This window comes from Bidens hawaiensis, unplaced genomic scaffold (assembly GCF_021521415.1).
Source record: "Bidens hawaiensis isolate Kalapana, Puna unplaced genomic scaffold, B.hawaiensis_p1.1 tig00003469_1, whole genome shotgun sequence".
Taxonomy (NCBI): Eukaryota; Viridiplantae; Streptophyta; class Magnoliopsida; order Asterales; family Asteraceae; genus Bidens; species Bidens hawaiensis.
The window spans coordinates 516,600-539,393 of NW_027491193.1; the positions used below are offsets into that span (position 1 = coordinate 516,600).

The 22,794-nt window shown below is 34.0% G+C and overlaps 2 pseudogenes across 2 annotated transcripts; one reads left to right on the forward strand and one right to left on the reverse strand.

Moving 5' to 3' along the window:
* The first annotated feature begins 1,459 nt into the window (after window positions 1-1,459).
* On the forward strand, window positions 1,460-7,394 carry LOC143623464 (NAD-dependent malic enzyme, mitochondrial-like; annotated as a pseudogene). The gene is made up of 19 exons (XR_013151899.1): window positions 1,460-1,684; window positions 2,072-2,168; window positions 2,942-3,060; window positions 3,162-3,329; window positions 3,418-3,546; window positions 4,066-4,126; window positions 4,201-4,304; window positions 4,411-4,494; window positions 4,568-4,674; window positions 4,759-4,870; window positions 4,946-5,058; window positions 5,572-5,637; window positions 6,176-6,248; window positions 6,337-6,423; window positions 6,512-6,566; window positions 6,650-6,721; window positions 6,813-6,875; window positions 6,970-7,084; window positions 7,176-7,394. The product of XR_013151899.1 is annotated as an NAD-dependent malic enzyme, mitochondrial-like (transcript).
* A 2,640-nt stretch (window positions 7,395-10,034) lies between these two features.
* On the reverse strand, window positions 10,035-13,734 carry LOC143623465 (disease resistance protein RPV1-like; annotated as a pseudogene). The gene is made up of 5 exons (XR_013151900.1): window positions 13,221-13,734; window positions 11,713-12,838; window positions 11,191-11,612; window positions 10,231-11,115; window positions 10,035-10,153 (listed from the first exon to the last, which is right to left on the reverse strand). The product of XR_013151900.1 is annotated as a disease resistance protein RPV1-like (transcript).
* Between the last annotated feature and the right edge of the window lie 9,060 nt (window positions 13,735-22,794).

Below are 22,794 nucleotides of genomic sequence, written 5' to 3' on the forward strand. Positions count from 1 at the left end.
ATAACCCAACTTTCCACAATTACTTTTATGAATTATTCATGTCACTTATCACCATCTTAATTACAACACCAACATGTATACCGCATCCCATCACATATACAAGCAAACATAACCACAAAATTATTTGCCACCTTACGAATTACATATTATGTTGTTATGTCATAAACTTTCTTTCTACGTAACGTAATTTTGTGGCACATATCATAACTAAACCATCACATGAACATCGACCTCGTACTACCAGCTAGTATCATGGTCAAACAAACACATGACTGCTACCATAGTACCATGTTACTTATAAGTCATTGAATCATTTTGAACAATATTGAACTTCATCTCTTCTCAACAAATGACATTTTACAACAAAATCTTTCGTTGCATACCCTGGTCATCATACGACCTTTGTGACAACCCAACCGATCCCAACAACATCCAAGAGAACAATACACCCAAACCTCACTCCATAAAATGTCTTTTCATTATTGACAAGTGGTACACACATAACCATTCATATTCATAAATAAAGATGTATATATACCTTGTTTACAAATCATTATGATTAACCAAATCCCTTAACCATCTTGAATTTTTTCCATAACCACAACAAATTACATAAACTCATAAGTCGGTCATCATCCCATAACTCAATCACACCTCATCCTCACAACATAACCAACTCATTCACATAAATTTTTAACTCGAGATTATCATCGGACGCACACATAACTTTATACTTGTATAATCATCTCTCTAACATACCACAATTATTTATACACGTTATCGTACATGAAACATGGTTGTCCACCAACCAAGCCACAATAGCGCGAACTCAAATTTCAAAATCATATTTAAATATATAAATGTTTTGAGTCATACTTATAGACAGTGACGAACCCATAAAATTTTATCAACAGTGTTGGAAATTTGTTGGGTCGGTACTTAGTGATATACAAAAAATCGGCTTGGTTCAGCCGTTTGGGTCGGGTCAAAGGCCTGGTCGATGGTCGGAGGTTTACCCGCTTCAAATAAAATAGAATTAGGACCCTTATTTTTATCTTTTAATTAGGTTACATGTGGATTGAGTTGGGTATTGAACTTAAAAATCGGTAGATATTGATTTGGTAGGGTATTGGTTTAGAAATTATTAAGTATTAGACTCATATTTAACTTAACATGATAAATTATATATATATATATTATTGTGTTTATATAATTATCTCAAAATTCCTCGCTTATCATTTTCTAAAAGTGAGCCTATATTTATCATAACATATCCCAAAAATAATATGTCCAATTTATTATGTGGTCACACTTAAATTAACCCAACCCGACCCGTTAAAACTGTACAAGGCCTAAAACCCCGTTGATTATAATAAAAAGTCTTTCTTCTCCTTCTTAATTAAAATCTAAAACAGAGCAGCAACTTTATGCTTTGATTTTGATTCTACGGCCTCAATTATTAATTAAACCCTTCACAATTCTTAAACTTCTTATCCATCCGATCGATCATTGAAAATCAAACACAATGTCCAATTTCAATCGTCAGATTCGTTTATCATCGTCTATGATCCGATCCTTATATGACTACAACATCTCCAGATCTTTCACCACCATTGAAGGTCATCGTCCCACCATTGTCCACAAGCAAGGTCTTGATATTCTTCATGATCCATGGTTCAACAATGTAGTTATTATTATTATTATATGCAGTTTGTAGAATTAGATAGGTTAGTGGACAGCTAGGAGTGTCAGTTAATAAGTTTGTTAATTTTCTACCAAGTTATAATTAGTTCAATGCTAGTAGAGGTGCTGGTTTCAGAAACTGGTTCGCCTTGGTCAACGAAAGTCAAAACCGGTTTATAACAGTTTCGGTTGAAACCGGCTTCTTAACTGGTTTATGATCGGTTTCGGTAGAGAGAATTACAAACTAGTTTTCAATTGGTTCTAAACTGGTTCGGTTTCACTTCAATTTTCGGGCGGTTCGGTTAACTGTTTTGTTTTGCCCACCTTTAATTGCTAGTGTTGATTTACATGTTGCCAGTTGGTTAAACTTTGCGGTTTTGGTTAATAGGGAACGGCGTTTTCGATGACTGAACGAGATCGTCTTGAGCTTCGAGGGCTTTTGCCTCCAAATGTCATGAGCAATGAACAGCAAATTGACCGATTTAGTAAGTTACTTTTAACTTCTTTTGGTTTTAACAACTTACTGTTTATTATTTTAGTAATATATCATATAGTCTGCATATCTTTATGAATCATGTGATCAGAGTAAAGTTTTTTGCGTATCACGATATCAATAATCGGATATGACAGAAAGTAATTCCCAAATAAAGAGAATTTCTTATCTACGAAATTCGAAGTATGAATTTGATAGTTGAAATTAGACGTATTGATTTCCTTATATAGGTGTCGAACCGTTACAAAGTTTGGGGTGAAATGTCACAATGTTTTAGAATTAGTTATGTGGCAGTTAGGGTGTATGTGCGTAATCATTGCAGTTACATCGGTATCAGGACTGCACTTCGGTAGCAGAGTCAACAACTACCAAAGCATAGTTTTTAATAGCGCCAAACACTATAAACATGAAAAGAGAGTATTTAGATTTAATATGCATATGAAATATTTCTAATTTTCTTTCTCTAGTGTATCGCTAAACATAAAATAGCGCTCGCTATTTCATCGCTACGTAGCGTATAGGTAGCTTGTCGCTGTCGTCCTCTATTCGCTATTAACAACTATGTACCAAAGTTCTAAAGCCGCTATCGACCTTCAGTGTCACTACCGAACTTTGAGTTCGCTAACGAACCCATCCAGGGGACCAGTATGGTCATAAATCACACAAACACACAAAAACACGACACACGTATATATGTGGTTCATCTGATCAGGAGCTGATTATTTTTGTGAAATATTATATGGAAATAATTTATTAAATTTGCAGTGGCTGACCTGAAGAGACTCGAGTTAAATGCTAGGGATGGACCCTCAGACACAAATTCTTTGGCCAAGTGGCGAATACTTAATAGACTAGATGACCGAAATGAGACAATGTACTATAAGGTGAGTGGTTAGTAATAACTTAATATATGAAACAAGCGTGCATAGAAAATTAATATATCAAACAGATATACTTATATGTGCGTTTAAATGACACATGTTAGGTTCTAATTGCCAAAATTGAAGAATACGCCTTTATAGTATACACTCCAACAGTGGGACTTGTTTGCTAGAAATACGGCGGGTTGTTTAGAAGGCCACGAGGGATGTATTTCAGTGCTGCGGATCGTGGAGAGATGATGTCAATGGTTTATAATTGGCCTGCTGATCAGGTCTCTGTAATCTACAATTTTATAAGCTTTTGTTATGAGAAAAGGCTGAAAAGCCTAACATTTATCTGAATATGGCTCATTTATGTAGGTTGATATGATTGTTGTTACTGATGGAAGCAGAATCTTAGGTCTTGGTGATCTTGGAGTTCAAGGAATAGGTATTGCAATCGGGAAATTGGATTTATATGTTGCTGCGGCCGGAATTAACCCTCAAAGAGTAATTTTACCATTTCCAACGTCTATTTATATTATTATTATTATTTCTAAGCTTAATACGGTTATGAATTTCTGACACGACATGAAGGTAACACGAAATACGCTGAGTTGGTATAAACGAATTTGGGTCAGTTTCTGGCCGAATCCGCAAGTTCGTTTAGGAACACATTTATTTTTTGTTTTATTTTTTTTAAATGTATTTTATGTAATAAATTAAATATACTTGTGTATCTTATGCCTTAAAACTAAATAGGAAAGTGACATAAGATTTTTATAATTAAAATGTTATTGGTTTATTTGACTTTGTCATTTTTGTTGTAAAGATGTAAATTTAAAGTATTATTTTGTGAAAAAATAAAAATAAAAAACTCTAGGGTCAAACGGGGTCATGCTTGGACCATCCCGCAAATGTGTGTGTCGTGTTCGGGTTCACGTGTGTGACATAATTTTTGGATTCGGGTCATGTTTTGGATCGTTTAGCACCCCTAATAGCTTAGTGATTTCTATGTTTTTATAACAGGTGCTCCCTATAATGATTGATGTTGAAACCAACAATGAGGCTCTTCTAAAAGACCCACTGTGTATGCTTTACTATACTATAATTTGTATTCACAAAAAAATATTTAATTATGGTTTGATCAACTCATTTGTATAGATTTGGGATTACAACAACATCGTCTTGATGGTGACGAATATCTTGCTGTCATTGATGAGTTTATGGAAGCCGTGTTCACTCGTTGGCCCCACGTTATAGTACAGGTAATCATTTCCACCAGGTTTTTCATGTGTTAGTTTCAAGGGTAAAACGGTCTTTTTGTATTCAGCATTTTTAATTTTACTCATGAATGTTTAATATTGATATTAGTTTGAAGATTTCCAAAGCAAATGGGCCTTCAAGTTGCTGCAACGATATAGAAACAGCTACAGAATGTTTAACGATGACGTGCAGGTAAATAGTTGATATAACTCCAATTATCTTGATACTTCTATTTCAAATAAAAATGTTGAATTTTTATTTTTAGGGAACAGCTGGAGTTGCAATTGCTGGTCTTCTTGGAGCTGTGAGAGCACAAGGAAAGCCAATGATTGACTTCCCAAAACAAAAGATTGTTGTTGCCGGTGCCGGAAGGTCTATATTCTTTCTTTAAAGTGATTTTTAATTATTTTTATAAAAAGAACAATGAGATAATTAATATGAGTGCAAATATTGCAGTGCGGGAATTGGGGTACTGAATGCTGCTAGGAAAACAATGGCCAGAATGTTGGGAAATAATGAGTTGGCATACGAGAGTGCTGGGAGTCAGTTTTGGGTTGTCGATGCAAACGTAAGCATATTATTAGCTACATGATAGTTAATAAATATAAATCCTCATATGGGCTGTTTTTTGGGGATGAATCAGGGTTTGGTGACAGAAGAGCGTGAAAATATTGATGATGATGCAAACCATTTGCAAAAAAGACCAAAGAGATCGGCCGCCAAGGGTTGAAGGAAGGGGTTAGTCTTGCAGAAGTGGTGTGTTTAAATACCTTAATCTTCATCCAGTTTTTGTTATTCTTCATATTGTGATTTATCATATATATACCCTGCACAAACTTCAAATATCATATATATACCCCGCACAACCTTCAAATATCATATATACCCGGTTTAAATGAAATCTGGCCATTTTACCCCTATGATGTCATTAACCTACCAAATTCTCCCTATTTATTAGTATATATATATACTTATAAATAAGTATATATACTTATACTATATAGAGAAGTAAGGTGTTGTAAGTGTTTCACATATGATATGAGTTTGTAGTTGATATTCTGGGACGATTTTTAAATCTCATATTTTAAGAAAAAAAATATGTTAATGGTCATTTCTTGAAATGGGTGATTTGATATTTTTACTAATTTGAAGGGGATGTATAATATTTTAAGTTTGGATAGTGTATAAATGATATCACACAAATTTGTAGGGATATATATGAAATTGTCACTACTATTTATAAATCAAATATGGGATATTATGGATCAGGTTCGGGAAGTAAAGCCTGATGTACTCCTTGGGTTGTCTGCAGTTGGCGGTTTATTTTCTAAGGAGGTACAGTTTAGATTTCTGTTAAAATTTTAGTGTTACTTACATGGATACTCCCTCAGATATACGCAAATTGCATATTTGATCCCCAATGTTTTTAAATGACAAGTATGATCCAAATAGTTTGTTATGGTTAACACTGGTGCTTCCTAGCATGGATGGTCGTTAATCTTTCCAGTTAAATGTGTGTAAAATTTCTTTTTTGCCTTAACTATTAAAAAAAAAGCATTAAGCGGAACCGACAAATATTTCCGCTGGGGCCCGTTTGATTTCTTTTAATGTGTTATGTATATATTTTATTAATAGTAAGGGTACAATAATAATTTTACTCCCACTTAACTGGAATTTTAACAGCCATCCACGCTAGGGAGTTTCAGTGCTACCCTTAACCTTAAGTCCATAACAAACTGTTTCGATCATACTTGTCATTTTAGAAAATTGGGGAGCAAACATGCAATTTGGGTATACATCAGGGAGCATCCGTGTAATTAACTCAATGATTTAATACACTTTTCATGTTATTTAAGTTACACTGTAAATGTAGGTATTAGAAGCACTTAAAGGGTCAACTTCAACAAGACCAGCAATATTTGCAATGTCAAATCCTACAACAAATGGTATGCATGTATTTACATTTATAAACAACTTGACATGTACTTTTACATATGAGTTATATTTATTTGTTTTTAATTTTATTCACGCTAGCCGAGTGCACCCCTGAAGAAGCATTTTCAATTGTGGGAGAAAATGTCGTATACGCAAGTGGAAGCCCATTTGCTGACGTGGATCTCGGTTTGTCTTCTAATTATATAATATATTACTTTTAGAATTTAAAAAATTTAACTTCAAAGCATTTATTTATATATTTTGTTTGATACAGGAAATGGACATATTGGCCACTGCAATCAAGGAAACAATATGTATCTTTTTCCTGGGTAAGTTATTATTTTCAGCATCTCATTAAAAATCGTATATTCTTTCATTTATTATTTATTCTATTCTTTACTTAATATTGCAGCATTGGTCTCGGTACTCTTCTATCTGGCTCTAGAATAGTCTCGGATGGCATGTTACAGGCTGCAGCTGAGTGGTAATTATTTTAATTTATAAAAGCAGAATCAATATCTTGATTGTCTTGTAACCTTTTTTTATTTTATTTTTTTCAATAATTAAAATAACAGCTTAGCGGGATATATGACTGAAGAGGAGGTCCTCAAAGGAATTATATACCCTTCAATATCAAGGTATCGGCACGTGCATTCGGTTATACCTTTTTGCTTTTTTTTATATCAAAGAAACAGTTATGTTAGTTGTTTTATATGTTGTTTTGTGTCCCAGTATTCGTGATATTACAAAACAGGTAGCCGCTGCTGTTATTATTGAGGCAATAGAAGAAGATCTAGCAGAAGGTTATCGTGAAATGGATGCTCGTGAGCTACGTAAGCTAAATAAGGTATTCTCATAATTTAGCCTATAATATATGTACATGAAAACATATGTGTATACATATATTTTGGTTTTTTTAACACTTATGTGTTTTACAGGATGAAATTATTAGTTATGTGGAGGACAATATGTGGAATCCTGAATACCCGACACTAATTTACAAGAAAGATTGAACGAGAAAAGGGAGTGTAAACAAGTCAAACAATTGAACTTTTGACTTTATTTTTTTGTTGCATAGCCCTTGCATTGATTTAAGTTAAGATGTTGTGCGTGCATATAATCAGGATAACCTATGAAGAACCGGATAGTCTAATAAAAGTTAGTAAGATGGATGTTTGCAGTTATACACATTCAACCAATGCTCGCGTTAGAAAATTGAGTTGGGCTGAAATGAGTAATTTTTTATAGTATTAAAATAAGTTCACAAGGCAACGTCGTGAAACGAGTATCATAATGATTGACCTAAAATGAAGACATGTTGAAAAGAGTTGTTTTAGATTAACAAAAAAGTATCAAAATAACTTCACCTGCTATATCTGTTTTGACTGTTTCTATGGCTGCCAGTAGGGGTGACGCGCACTGGTAGGTGGTGGCGCGTTACCTATTACATAATCTGCTTATCCAAATCAACCCCTTTAGCAAACGAAGTATACCCAAATTACTCGGTTCTTTAAGAGGGATCATGATAGTTGGGTGTAATAGAAATGTAAGATCAAATGTATACGCAGAGCAACTTAACGCTTGATTAAATTCTTCCGATGGGCACTTAAAGAGCGGCCGATAGTGTAAGGCTATGGGTTACCGGTTGAATTGTTTAACATGAAAACGACAAGTTTCTTTTGAATTTCTGGTTCATAATATGATCAATGAAGTTTTAAAACAATGATTTACCTACACCAAGGTGTTAGAAGGTAACGACTTGGGGATTTTTCAAAAGCAGAGTGATCCCAGCCGAGGATGTGCTTCCATGACTTGTAATAGACGAAAGGATCTCCAATCTTTTGGGAAAACATATATTCTAGGATGGTATGTCCAAGAGGAGGTCTTAGACAAATTCCTTATTTCAACTCTTTAAGGACCAGCTTCTTCCATGCATGAAACAGTACTCACTGTGATTAATCAAAGAACAAGAACAAAGTAAACAACCGAATGCAATCTTTACTATAGCCGAATGCTTTGTCGTACTCAAATGATTACAAAGGTAATTTCAACTGATTGAAATTGAAAGTGATAAAATAAACAGACGCATACAAAAGCGTTCAAATAGAAAATAGAAATAACAAACTAAGCCCATAACTCGGCCTTCAAGAACTCCTTTATTCCTGGGCTTCTAACGTTCAGTTGGATCTGTTAACTCGATCATCACTTGCAACGACTAACACCTGGTGGTTCGGTGAACATTAATCCAACAGATCTTTCATCAGCTTGCAAGAAGATTCCTTACTCGATCTGGTACGCTTGTTTGTGACTGTGCTGTAAGGTGGCTGAATTTTTACAACTTTTTTCCTTTTATACGGGTCTGGAAATCATTATACAACTCATGGGTGGCCTTTAAAGTTATCTTTCAGTGCCTTTGATGATACTGTATAGAACACAAAAACTATGTCAAACAAATTACAAGCATGCACCAGCATAGATTTATGGGTTTGCGTATAATAAAACGTATTATGAAAACCACCTTATATGAAACGGGACAGTTCAGGTTGTATTTTATTGACAATGAGTCAAATATAGGAAATTAGCTAAAATGAAACGGGATAAAACTGGTTGAACAAGTTAAACGAGTCGCCCATCATGTATTCAAAAACTTAAAATATTTCTAAATCATTTTTCTCAAAACAATTTATTAGAGAGTGTTGACTTTAGTGGTTGTTAGATTCTGTTATGCTGTTATTTAGTGTATTTATATTTATAGTATGTGTATGTAGAGGATTGTAGCATATAAATATATAGCATAGGATACAATATCCTTTGTATGTAACAAAATCATAATGATGAAATTACTTTATCTACTTACCAAACGGTTGGCCTTTCGAGGTTCCAGTTAAGGCCTTATGGGTAGAGGACGAGCGGAGACAGATGAAACTCTTCAAGTCAAGGGCATATTTGTTGTTGGTAATTCTTCTGCTTTAAGAGACCCCATTGAGAAAGTGATTAAATCCACTTCACTGGAAAACATTATATAAGAACATGTTAATAGTAGAGGTGAGTTTGTTTTGACCCGAACCATTTTCGTCTTGAACTTCCATTTAAAAAAATAATAATAATAATTTGGATTGAAATCTGGCTAGTTTAGATAGACAGTGTGTTTCATGTTGTCATTATTTTATGTTTAATTTTAGAACCATTCGGGCCACTATATTTTCCTTGAACGACCAACGATAGAGTCCGGCTACCCGGGGTAACCCAGTGGCAAAATGTGACCCCATACACCCCAGTCGCATAAAATAACTGATAAAGTCGTCAGTACGTAAAGACATATATGGTCTAGTTAAATTAATACATTACTTTTAATGACTATGTGAATACATATAGCATTTAGTTTAAAGATAAATAATTATGACTCACATTTTGACTTGTGCTTCCATGACTTGTAATAACATAAAGGGTCTTCTTTCTGGTTACCACCATCATCATCATCATCATCATACACAGGACTTATACCATACTCCCTTACATTTGCTAAATAATGTTTGCTAGCATAACTATAACTGGTAAAGTGTATGCTAACTTCATCACCATCTTCAAACTCATTTTCCCCAAACAGCCAATGGCTTAACCACACTACAACAGCTTCATCACCATATTCAAACGCATCATCTTCTGGGATAAAACAAATTATAGGCTCGTATCGCCAGGAGGAGTTCTTTGTCAAATTCCTTATTTCAATTCTTGAAGGACCGACTTTCGCCATGCTTGCAAACGTATGCACAATACAAACATTTAACCCTTGAATCTTACCTTTTTTTGGAGTTGATCGCAAGGCAAACAATGACCCGCTGCTTCTATAAGTGAACCACTTTGGAACCTCTTGCCCTGGAAGATATGTGCTGAATATTCCACGTGCGTAAAGCATCTGTCACATGAAAGCTTTGTATCACATAAATGCATATTATAAAGTTGGAAGTTAAAGATATATAAAGAGACATCCACCTGTGCTGGAAGTATTCTTCCTGGCTGAAGGTATTCATGCTCAGAAGTGGTCCATGAAAACTGGCAAGGTTTTAAATATTCTATATTAATCCAGCCTAAACTACGTAATACCTTTTCATCAATTTCTGATAAAGCTTGGATTTTGAAGTAGTACTGAATCTCATTCAGGATTAAGTTCTCACCACGTTTGATGCAAGGTGGAGCTGACGTCTCAGGATGCCGTGTTATTTTCTCCAATGAGTGGCAGTTGAATACATCCAAATATACTAATCGGATGGGAGTACACAAGATTGTTTTTAGGTTATAACAGTTGATAAAAGTGAGAGTGTGCAGCCTACTAAGGCTTCTCATAGAATCGGGCATGGAATCAATTGGATTTCCATCCAAATTCAACTCCTCTAACATTGAAAGGCCACTAAAATCCACCGGAAATGATTCATTATACAAGTTACAGTTTCTAAGAGACAACTTTACTAGTGATCTTGGTAAAGAGCTCATAATGAACTTGGAACTTCTCGGTACCATGGTAGAGGAAGAATACTGGCCATGAGACTTCATGTTAATGTTGTCGGCCTGTAAAACTTTAAGTGATTCCATATCTTTCATTTCACCTTGTAATTCACCGATATTTGAACAACCACCTAATAGAAGTTGAGTAAGGTTCTTTAACCTCCCTATGCTTCTTGGAAGTTGTTTTAGCTTACTGCACTCACTCAGATTAAGGACTTCAAGTTTTTGACAAGCGCCAATTGATTCACAGACCTCAACTAGACTTGTACATCTTGCGAGTGTCAATCTTTTGAGTGCAGGGAGACCAGAGAAGTGATCCACTCTAACTAGCTCATGACAACTACTAAGATTTAAAAATTTCAATGCTCTAAGCAGCTGGCAAATTAAGAAATAAAAAAGAATTAGATGCATGTTATCATATAAAATAATTAAGTAGAAGCATGAGAGTACCTTGGGCTTCTTCCAAAGTTGTTGTAGCTTGCTATTAGACATGTCAAGAGCTACCAATTCTCCATTTGTAAGACTGAAGGTATATAACTCAAAGGGAATCCATGCATGCATAGCCATCTTAAACCTTGAGGAAAATTCTTGTAGGATCCACTGAGTTGTACATAGTTGAGTTGGAGTAGTTTTAAATTGCGCATCTCACTTAAAGCAAGTGTCCCAAAGCCAACTTTTGCTTTACGAGATGAATAACGTGCTCCTGAAACCCAACCAAATATCCACCAAAGAACTGAGAGCAGCAGCATATGAACCCAATCGAACGATGGATATGATCCAAACTTTTGCATATTGGCACAACTCGGTTCTTTCCATGTTTCATTCTCAAAAGTTCTCATGTCAAGGGTAACTCCTTGAATTAGTGTTGTTCCCTAAAATAAAAAATAATGGTTATAAACATTATGAGTATCAATGTATATACATAAAACAAATTAATCATAGTGCATATAATAGGTATACTTGATTAGTTACCTGTCTGTTTTGCAACACATCCAAACACTCATCATGATGCCATAATATACTACGCTTCCATGGCTTCTTAGGTGATTCTTGACGGACTATATCTCTTCCCATGTCTTGAAGAAGTTGATGCATCAACAACTGATCAGATGACCCTACAGTGAGAAGGCATCTTTTTAAGAGAATCTGGATCCCAGATGGTTTGCATACACCACAAGCTTTTAGTATGTCTTCGGTGAACTTTCTATCTTCTCCAACAAATAAACAAGCAATGTATTTAAACAGTTCCTTGTCTTTTCTTGAAGGCAAAGCGTCGAAACTTATTTTAAGCACCTTTTCGATATCTGGATTAACTTCGTCCCCTAGCGACTCTAAGATATCATCCCATGTAGCATCTTCTCTACGCAAAGAACTCCCCAAAACTTTAAGAGCCAATGGATGCCCTTGGCAGTATTCCACGACCTTCATTGCCTTCTTTCTGTCACCTTCGACGTCCGGTTCATTGGATCCAAAGGCGTGCCAGCTTAAAAGCTGAAGAGATTCCTTATATTTTAAGCCTTGAAGCTGATGCTTTGTATGCTTCGGTGGAACTTGTGTTTCAAACAACCTGCATTTATCTGTTAACGAACCACTTTTAGATGTTATTATGATTTTGCTTCCCGGATGAAGGCCTTTCGTCCCAATCAACGCATCCAACTGCTCAAGCCTATTTATACCATCAAGGATAAGAAGAGTTCTTTTCCTAGAAAGTACATCCTCAATTTTCAAAGTGCCCGCATCAAGATTATTTACGTCCATCCAACTTCCGGCTCGAATATCTTTTAGGAGCTGTTTTTGTAAATCAAGTAATCCATTTGGTAGTGTACACCTCCTTTCGATGTCTTCAAGAAAACAACTTCTTTCAAAGTCAAGATAGTGAAACTTAAAGACATAGTTTACTAAATATGTCTTTCCAATTCCAGCCATTCCCCATATTGTGAGAATTTCAGTTCTTTGTTGGGATCTGTTTTTCAAGAATGATGTGATTTTTCTAATGGACGACTCCATCCCGATTATGTGCGGGAGTTTAGTCCTTTTGTGTAGATCCAATCTACTACTAACCTCTTTGACAATTCCTTTAATAAGCATTGTCTCTCGCCTGGAACCAGATTCCAATTAGCAAGTTACAACAAGAAGATACCACCACAAGTAAATAGATCAATAAGCTCATCATAAAGTTTATATAATCTTTCGTTTTAAATTTAAATGCTTGATACTAATAACCCTTAAATACTACACATTCCAATAGCATTGTCTTTTGTTTTAAAGTGTTTCTTAGGTAGTATGAAATATTTAAAAGCAAATGTAATTTAACAGACTTTGCCTGAAACGAACAAACAATTTATGTTCTTAATTTTAATTTGAAATCACAACTTGAATATAAAAGGGCATTTATGCTCTTCGATTCCGGAAAAAACAAAAATTAAATCATGCACAAAATTTAGAATTTCAGAAATAGGATGAAGGAGGTAGTTAATTACCCGTTCGCTTCTTTCCCTTTTAAACTCGCAACTTCTGTAAGTGCTTTCTCCCATTCTTTTATTTTCTGAGTCCATTCACTTCTTTTATCTGCATTTGTTTCTTCCTCCATCCTCTTCTTATGCATTGCCATTGCTTCCCCGAAGCTTCTTTCTTGCTTTCTAACATTGGTGGGCTCGACATGATAGAAGACGGGGATAACAATTTGGTTAAAGTTCCTATGTTGCTCGAGAATTAATACCAATTCGTCTAAGCACCATGTTGAAGAAGCATAGTTCTTGGACAAGACGATAATAGAAGCCCTTGATGATTTAATCGCACTCTCCAGTTCCGGTTTTAAACACTCTCCAGTCTGAATCTCCGTGTCGTCAAAGAACGTGCGGATAGAGGCTTCGCAGTGCCTCGTGGAGATGATCCGTGAAGTTACTGCGAGTATCCGCACCTCTAAAACTTAAAAATACATCATAATTGTAAGTAGAAGAAGATTGTTCTGAAATTTCAGAAAGAACAACCATTGTGAATACTGAAAATGGAGTGTGATGCAAATTCGAAACTGGTTTCTAGTTTGTATTTAAAAATGAAAATGAAGTGAAGCAAATGGTTGGTTATTGGAGAAGAAGTTAAAGTTGTCTTCTGTATTGTTTCTTACAAGTTACAAACTTTCCTTCTCAATAACAATAATACTATGCTACAGGGTGAAAACACAAGAAGGTTAAGTAGTTGTGCTAGGCCATCAATGTTGATTTCCAGCTGCACCTCTAGAAATAAAGATACATTCTTTTCAATTACTAATCATTTCACATTAAATGGTTGAATTCAGAATTGGTCATCATATAACTTACATGTAAAATGCCCTCACACATTTCCAATAAGACTACGTATTATACTCATCATTATTCATTTTGTAACATACCTCACCACCTGAGAGCGTCACCTCATTATTTTCTTCATCATTTACCTTACCACTCAATCTATATGTTATACCCACTATTCACTATTCCCCTCTTGTTTTTAATATGATTTATATTTATCTATAACGTTTAATGTAAGTGAATAAGAAAATCATAAACATCGATTAAAAAAAATAGATTACATTAAAAAAATCAAAAATTAAAAAGTAAATATGCCTTTTTTTTGACAATTTTTCTCTTCATCAATGTGACATTCGTCAATTTCGGGTCACTTTTGTTATGTAAACCCGACCCGTTTGTAACCCGAACATTTCAAATATGTAAAATATTGGATCTTGTCATTTAAAATATATAAAATATATAAAATATTGGTTTTTTTTATATTATGCATTGTTTGACCATTTAAACATACCCATTTTTATGCAAACCATAAAAGAATCTTTATACCCAACCCATCAGTCCTTCCCTATATATACACACCCATCTTCTTCATTTTACTCTTGCTACATCTCCAAAAACTCTCTCAAAACTCCATAGATTCAAGATTGTTATTTCTTATGTATTCTTGAAGTTTTGACTTCTCAAGTCAAACTAACTATAGTCTTTCATTCTAAGTTGTTCATCTAATATTACTAACTCTTGAATATGGTGGTACAACATATATATAATACACACCCCTTGTTTCCTTTATTTGTTACTTCACCGGCTTTGGTTGGTTAAGTTTCGAATGTCATAAGGCAAGGCTTCATGGAGGACTTCATGTTCTTGATATATATTTACACACACATAACTTATTATACATATCACTTATGACTAACTTCTAACCATTTAGTTTGTTCATCTTATTTACAAGTTCCATGGTGTGGGTTTGTATAAGACTAACCTCGGTTTAACCGAAACTAGTCCAAACCGGAAACCGAACTTTTGTTTAGTAGTTTTGTTAAAATAGTTGTTTAAACATGTTTATTGCTAGATTTGAGTTTCAAAAATCATTTTTACAATTTCTTTGATATTAAGCATATGGAATTCATCTATGAACTCGTTGGGAGATGGAAACCGAACTAAACCGAAACTTTTGCTTAAAAGACTTGTAGTTAAATTTTTTTGTTGTAAAATTTAAGTTTTCTTCATTTATAAACCAATATACAAGTTCTATGATATTTGGGCATGTAGAAACCATCTATGAACTATTTGTGAGATGGAGACCGAACCAAACCGAACTATACCGACTTTTACTCGCTTAAGACACACAAGTGTGTTTTTAGCTATCAAGACTTGTATATTTCTTTAAAAAATAGTTTACAAACTGATTTTAATTATTTTCTTAAGTACTTGGAATAGTTGGATCCAACTTGATCTCATAACATAGTTTGGACCGACAAAACCGAACACTCGCTTAACGTGCGTTGTTAGTTCTAAACAATAGATCTACATACTTGGTTAAGTGTTAGTATGTTTTAATGAGTTATCTCATAACAATTAATATTTTGGAAAGTTGACTTTGGGTTTGACTATTTGTCAAGACCCGAACCGACAACCCGAACACTCGTTAAAAACCTGTTTTAGTATCTTTAGCCTAATGGAACTTGCATTTTAGCATTTTCCCCCACCTTATTACTTAACATTGGTTAAGTAAATATTAAGGTTAGATACTTTAACCCGGTTTTGAGCAAACTTACATTTTTTAAAAAAGGGTTATTATTATAAATTCTTAAATAGTTACATTTTAAACCTTGAACTTTAATTGATTAGTTTTTGCAACAATTATTTTATTTAAAGATCTTCAAGACAACCTTTCTAAATCCAAGACTTTCTTTTATTTAGGCTTCATACGTTAAACTCGTCGTTCCGGCAAATCTCCAAATAATCAATCTTTCAAGTTTATTACTTGAACGTGAGTAACTTCATACCCTGTTTTCTATCTTTCATTTTGGGGGTGACATTTCAACTTATCTAAACTAAATGTTTTATACTTGGGTCTTATACCACAAACGTTGTTGTATACCTTACTTGAATAATTGCTCGATTTGGTGTTCTATGCTTATTTGACTATGTGTTTATCGCTTTTGGATGGTGGAACTATAAATCCTAGACCATTTGGCAACCCCTCATGGCAAGGTGTCGTTAACGTAATGCAATTAACGATAACTATAAAATCCTAAACTATTGGCAACCCCTTATAGTTGGGTGTCGCTAACTTGTTAGCGATAACTATTTATCCAAGTTTATAGCTATTATTTATGGTTTTGTATACTAGTTTTGTGGCTTTTCATACTATATATCTATTGTTCAAACTTATGAATTGCTCACCAACCTTTGTGTTGATAAACTTTATTTTATGAAATGTTACAGGTTTGCATCTAGGTTGATTATGGAGTTCGGTGAAGAAAACGTCACAAATACCGTTAGGATATTAGCAAAAATGAACAATATTTGATTTGCTATATTTTGTTATATTTTGTTGTATTTGAGTTATGAATATTTGGTTATGTGATATTTTCGATGTTGTGAAATGAAATGAGTTTGTTAAATATTGTCGCTTTAAATAGTATCATGCGCTTATGAGCAATCGTTGCACCCCGGCATGTTCCGCCGCCTTTGATCGGGGTGTGACAATCAACCACCTCACTTCCAGGCTTGATCCATCAAGATGGTCAATATTTCGCGTTATGATGTTGAAATCTTTGTTAAAATTCATTCATTCTACATGTTGCAACAAAAGAATTGGACCTAGTTTGGTAAAAAAGAAATAAAAGGCACCAACTAGTTATTAAACATCTAGTGCCCCTATATGTAGTGGAATCTTATGAAAACCGAGATCAAATGTTATAAATTTATAAATACAATACAAACTATGTTTGGTGTGTAACATTGGGCATCCAAACAATTACAATGAAATGACAAGTATGCAGGTAATAAGTTATGACATAATACCTTTTAAATAGCAAGCATGATCCTACTATAAAAACAAAGATTTAGGTATTGTGAAACCAAATCATGAAACGCCTCCTTTTAGTGGTAGTAAACGGACAAAAATTCAATATCTATGTGATCATGACTCGCAAAAAATGTCTTCATCTCCATAATAATTTAGCGATAATTGTACGTTAACTATCATACAATTTTTACATCACATATGGCTAGGTTTTAATTCTCCCCAAGATAGGAAAAACTTTTTTTGTGATATTTTGAGTACATGCCATTTATCTTCAAAGCATCCATGTAAACTTTTTTATTCAATATGACTGTGTATTAATTTATTTAATGGTGACGATGCACTTTTGTTCTGGTAGTGATATTGTGTTTTCTTTATTTGGCCGAATGACCGACCCGACACATCCAGGCCCAAAAACTTTGATGTTGGAAAAAAAATTGAAGACCGAAAAAATCCCGAACCTATAGAAAAAAATTTATGGTTCCGTCACTTATTATAAACGGACAAAAAATCAATATATATGTGATCATGACTCGCAAAAAAATGTCTTCATCTCCTTAATAATTCGTGGATAATTGTACATTAAATATCATACAATTTTCACATCACATATGGCTAGGTTTTAATTCTCCCTAACATATACAGAAAGAACTTTTTTTTTTTGGGTTGTTGTGGTGGTGGTGGTGGGGTGGGGTGGGGTATCGAAAATAATCACCTTTTGATTATATGCGTGTGAAAAGTTGACCGCGAGTCATGTATCACATGCATTTATGCATGCATCAAGTCATTAATAAAAATAACTCTAATATGCTAGCAAAAGTGGTTACGTAACCAAATATTTTTGTATATGTCAAACTTAAAGAAACACTATGGGTGAGTTATGAAATATTCCCTTTTAGGCACTTTCTTGTACTTGATATATTAGTGACAAAACATAACCAAATCAACTCAATCGCATACAAAATTGATGATTTTTTTTATAATCTATATGCATATGAAATTCCTTTTCGTGTTAAACATTTATAAAAGGATATGTTTTATGTAGGTAGATATGACATAGCACGAGCATTGGAGAAATGGGATGGTCGACATGAGGTTTCACATCTTTTGTCATTTAAGCTGATCAGACATCTTGATAAAGGACGAAACTGACATAAAGTAAATGATGATGTGAAATGCAAATTTGGGGAGAAAAGTGAAACTAAACAACAAAATATAAGGAATTCAAGCAAACGAGTGTACTGGTAATTAGATATGATGTTCATTGTTATAAAGGTAACGATTAATTTACACTAAAGTGAACGCTAACTTCATCACCATCTTCAAAGGCTTAACCATACCACCACTTCTTCATCACCATGTTGCAACACATAGGATAAGATACATTATCGTCCTGTTCTTGAGTTTTTTTAAATGAAGGAAAGGAAAGGAAAACTAAGGATAGTTAAAAAATGAGTGTTCTTGAGTTTTTTTTAGGATGGAAAAGAAAAGAGTAGGAGGAGTTATGAATGATTAAATTAATGTATTTTCCCAATAAGTTGTCCTCCAAAAAATGGGTTGATTACTAAAGATAACTATTTTTTAACATAGTTATTCTTTCCTTTACTCTAATTTTCTTTCAACTCAAGAACACAACTAATTAAAAAAAAAATTCCTTTCCTTCCCTTCCCTTCCCTTCCCTTCCCTTCCCTTTCTTATCATTCTCTCTCCTTTCCTTTTCTTTCATTGGTTAAAAAATTCAAGAACAAGGCGATGGTATGCCCAGGAGGAATATTCTTTGTCAAATTTCTTATTTCAATTCTTCAAGGGCCGACTTCCATCATTATCCAGATGTAGTTTGGGTTGTGATAAAGATTCGTTTTTATAAACAGTTAAGCTACATTAACATGTATTAAAATCCAAAAAATAAAACTTATAAATTTATCACTTTAACCCTACCTTTTTAGGAGAAAATTGCAAGGTACACAATGACCCGCTTTTTCTATAAGTGATCCGATTTGGAATCTCTTGCATTTGAAGATATATACATGCTGATTGAAATACTACATGTTCATAAAGAATCTATCACATGAAAGTGTTATTAGCTTAAATCACTTCAACCTACAAAATCCATGAAAAGAATCTCTACGTACAAACTACAAAACCTTTTCACATAATCAGGCATGGAATCAATCGGAATTTGGTCCAAAGACACGTTAATTTCAATGCCGATTATGTTATTAACAGTGTCTTCGTTTATGCACCCACTAAACATGATGCCCATATGCTTTATTTTCATGCATGCCATGGAGCAAGAATTGTTTCCTATGAGTTCAGTACTTTTCAGCGCTTGGATTTATTTCTATCCAGCGTCAAGTTTTCGGCTCAAAGATTATATAATCTAATAATCATATATATGAAAGCTAGTTGTCAAGAGAGAGTTTAGTGGGTTAATCACTAATTACTAATTAGTAGTAAAGTTGGTTTTTAAACATTTAAGGAATCGTGATGCGAGTTAGGTTACGCGTAGTAGATGATTAGGCTAACGTTCATAATGGATTTGTTTACTGTTTTCTTCTTGTTCGATGTTGATATATAACCAAGTCCTGCCTAAATAATATATTTCTTTATCTTATTTATTTAAAACTAACTTAACTAACGGTGAAACTTAACGGAACTAACAATAATAAGAAAACGATCACCTACGTACTAGGTAGGATGACTTAACGGTTATAAGATGAAACGGGTGCTAACGCATGGTTGAAACCAGGGTTCTAAAGATGGGCTAACATAGATGAGGTCAAGGCAACTGAGTCCCTACGGTCAGTTTTACCAGAAAACCTTAACGACGTCTAGATAGCTTTTAATTCGTGGTTGTTAATTTACTTACCCTAATAACTCATCACTTGGTCCATGTCTACGTTACAGATCTTAATAAGGCTTGAGCTATTACAAACCTAGGAGAAGAGAGGTAATTCAATACTAAGGACAAAATAACTTAGCTTACATGCTTAACATCACCGACAATGGGAAAACCGCACGTGGTCTCGCAACGATTAACCCGATCAGCTAACTAGCAAGATAAGCCGACACCTAAGGTCTTGGTCCAACTCAAAGGTGGTGAACTCACTGACTTGAATGACTCAGGAAACATAAACCCTAATGGTGACGTCTACCAAACTCAATCAACACACAAAGTATTAACCGAACTATGTAATTAACAACTACACAAAACTAATTCATGCAATAATCAGTCACACGGGGCACATGCAACCTAAAACACGTCTAGGGCAGCGGGTATACACATAATAATATCACAAAATACGAACCTTACAATAGAATAACAATCAACCACACATTAAGCACCATAAACTAGTTAATTTAAACCTGTAAACATCAAACCTAGGTGATTCTAACCAATCTAACCAATCATAAATAATGAACAACAAATAAAATAGATATAAATGATAAGCATGTTCATTAGAATCTGATTACAACTTGTTTGAATGTCTAAAACCCGAAAACGAACTCACGAATGCTAAAGAGGGGGATTTGAATTCCAAGGATACCATATTCAACGAACTTTACAGCCGCACACTTGACGAACGAACGGAAGTTGAAGCAATTATTGAGGCTAATTGCGAGTACAAAACACTCCACCACGAACATTTTGGCGGCGTGGGACATTCTAAAAATCATCCCATCATTCAAGCGGTTCCAGTGCAACATGACGATTTCGGAGCTAGTATTCTGATGTCGAGGATTATTTTTTAAACATTTAGTATTGTATTTTACGTTTAATGGATTAGTCATTTATTTTCTCACGTTATTAAATTTTGAACGAATTTGTATTTATTATATTATTTAATGAATTTGTATGTTAAAAAACTAATTTAGATTACCTAAAAGAGTAATACATCAATTAAGATACTTCAGTATAGTTTAGGGTAGAAATAAGGTGACAATGAAGAAATGGCCGTTGCTACCTACAACCTCTTCTACTCGTCCCTACTTTTATTTATAACTATGTGACAAAACCCGCCGCGTTGCGGCGACGCAACGACGCAAACTCGGTTGGTATCGATTAAGTTCGTTACAACAGTACAACACTGACACTAAACCAACCAAATAAATCTGTAAACGTTTGAAATAGCATCGACACATATACAACTTATGATCAAATGGCATGAGCTTGGCCGGTATTACTTAGGTTCGTTACGCTCCCATCGCTAAACCCAAAAGTAAGTAGACGGCTATAATAGTAACAACACTCGTATACTTATGATACAAAAAACTAACATATTTAAATTAATGTTTATTCGATGGATAAAACCGATGTGTTGGTAAACCCGGGCATCGCGGCATCGAGTTGCGTGAATTCGGCCAGTATCGAATACATTCGTTATTTCTGGAAATAAATACAAGTAACAAATTCGTCAAATTAAAATATTTATTACAAAAACACATAATTTAATCAAAAATATAAAACAAAATAGAAGAAACGGATACTAAGAAGTGAATTTCATGCTACACAAAGAAAGACAAGAGATCAAAACAACTCTGCCTCATAAACGTCGAACCTTGGTCGAACAAAACTGTTTGTAAGGGTTTCAATAAACACTACAACAACCAGCACACCTTACAATCACAATTAGAAAATTCCTAGAATATTCATTTAAAGGAAAAATATTTCACTTTTGTCTTTCCTTCTTAATTAATAAATGTTCTAAAATTATCGTATCGAGTAGAAAACCAAATCTTGCGAGCAAATTGATAGGCCACTCACAATCATACATGTGGCACTAAATCAGTCGTGGCGAGTATTTTAGGGACATAAAATTTGTCGAGATGACTAATTGGTAAAACAAAATGTAACGGGCGTGTATATTAAAGAACAATATTGCCCAGACATTTTAGGCTCTAAATTGATTTGAACAACTTTGGAATCTTTCTTACAACCGGACACTCTAAATATCAAAATAAATAATTTATATCAGCGCTATAAGAAAATAATAATAATAATAATAATAAAATTTAAAAAATCTTTATGACACTAGCCCATGAATTTTATCATTAATAATATGATTACTTTATTTATTAATGAGTGCTTTAGCCAAATAAAGGCTTGTCATTTTCCAATTGTTCTTACATACTTTTTTACTTTTATTCATAAATAAATATAACAAGTTTCAATACCCACGCGTTGCAGTGTGGAGTTTTCTAGTGTTAAGCGTTGCAGCGTGGAGTCTTCTAGTGTTAAACTGCTATTTTTTATATACAAACGAACATTAAACCATCATTAGGTACAACAATTATATTAGCAAAACAATAACCAAGTCAACAGAAAGAAAGTTAGATGGCAACTTCACAAATTCAAACGAACTTGTTATTAGGCATGTTAGTATCCACTTATTAATTTATTAGTATAGTGGCATCAAGTTGCCAATTTCAATAGGAAGTATTAGTAGAACCTACAAATTTATACCGAGCCAGCTATTCAAAATCAATGGCGCTGATAAAAAAAAATCCTAAATTTGGAGAATGTTATGGTATCCTCATATTATCAAACTTATAGTTTAATTGTAACCACAACAAAATAGATAGCAACTTCATTAATTCAAAACCTTACATGAGAAAATGACATTTACTGTCAATATGGAAACTTTAACTAATGCAAAAACAAAATACAATAACTCGATAACATGAAATAAGAGTATTTTGACCCAGCGTAACTGGGGCGGTTGATTAACA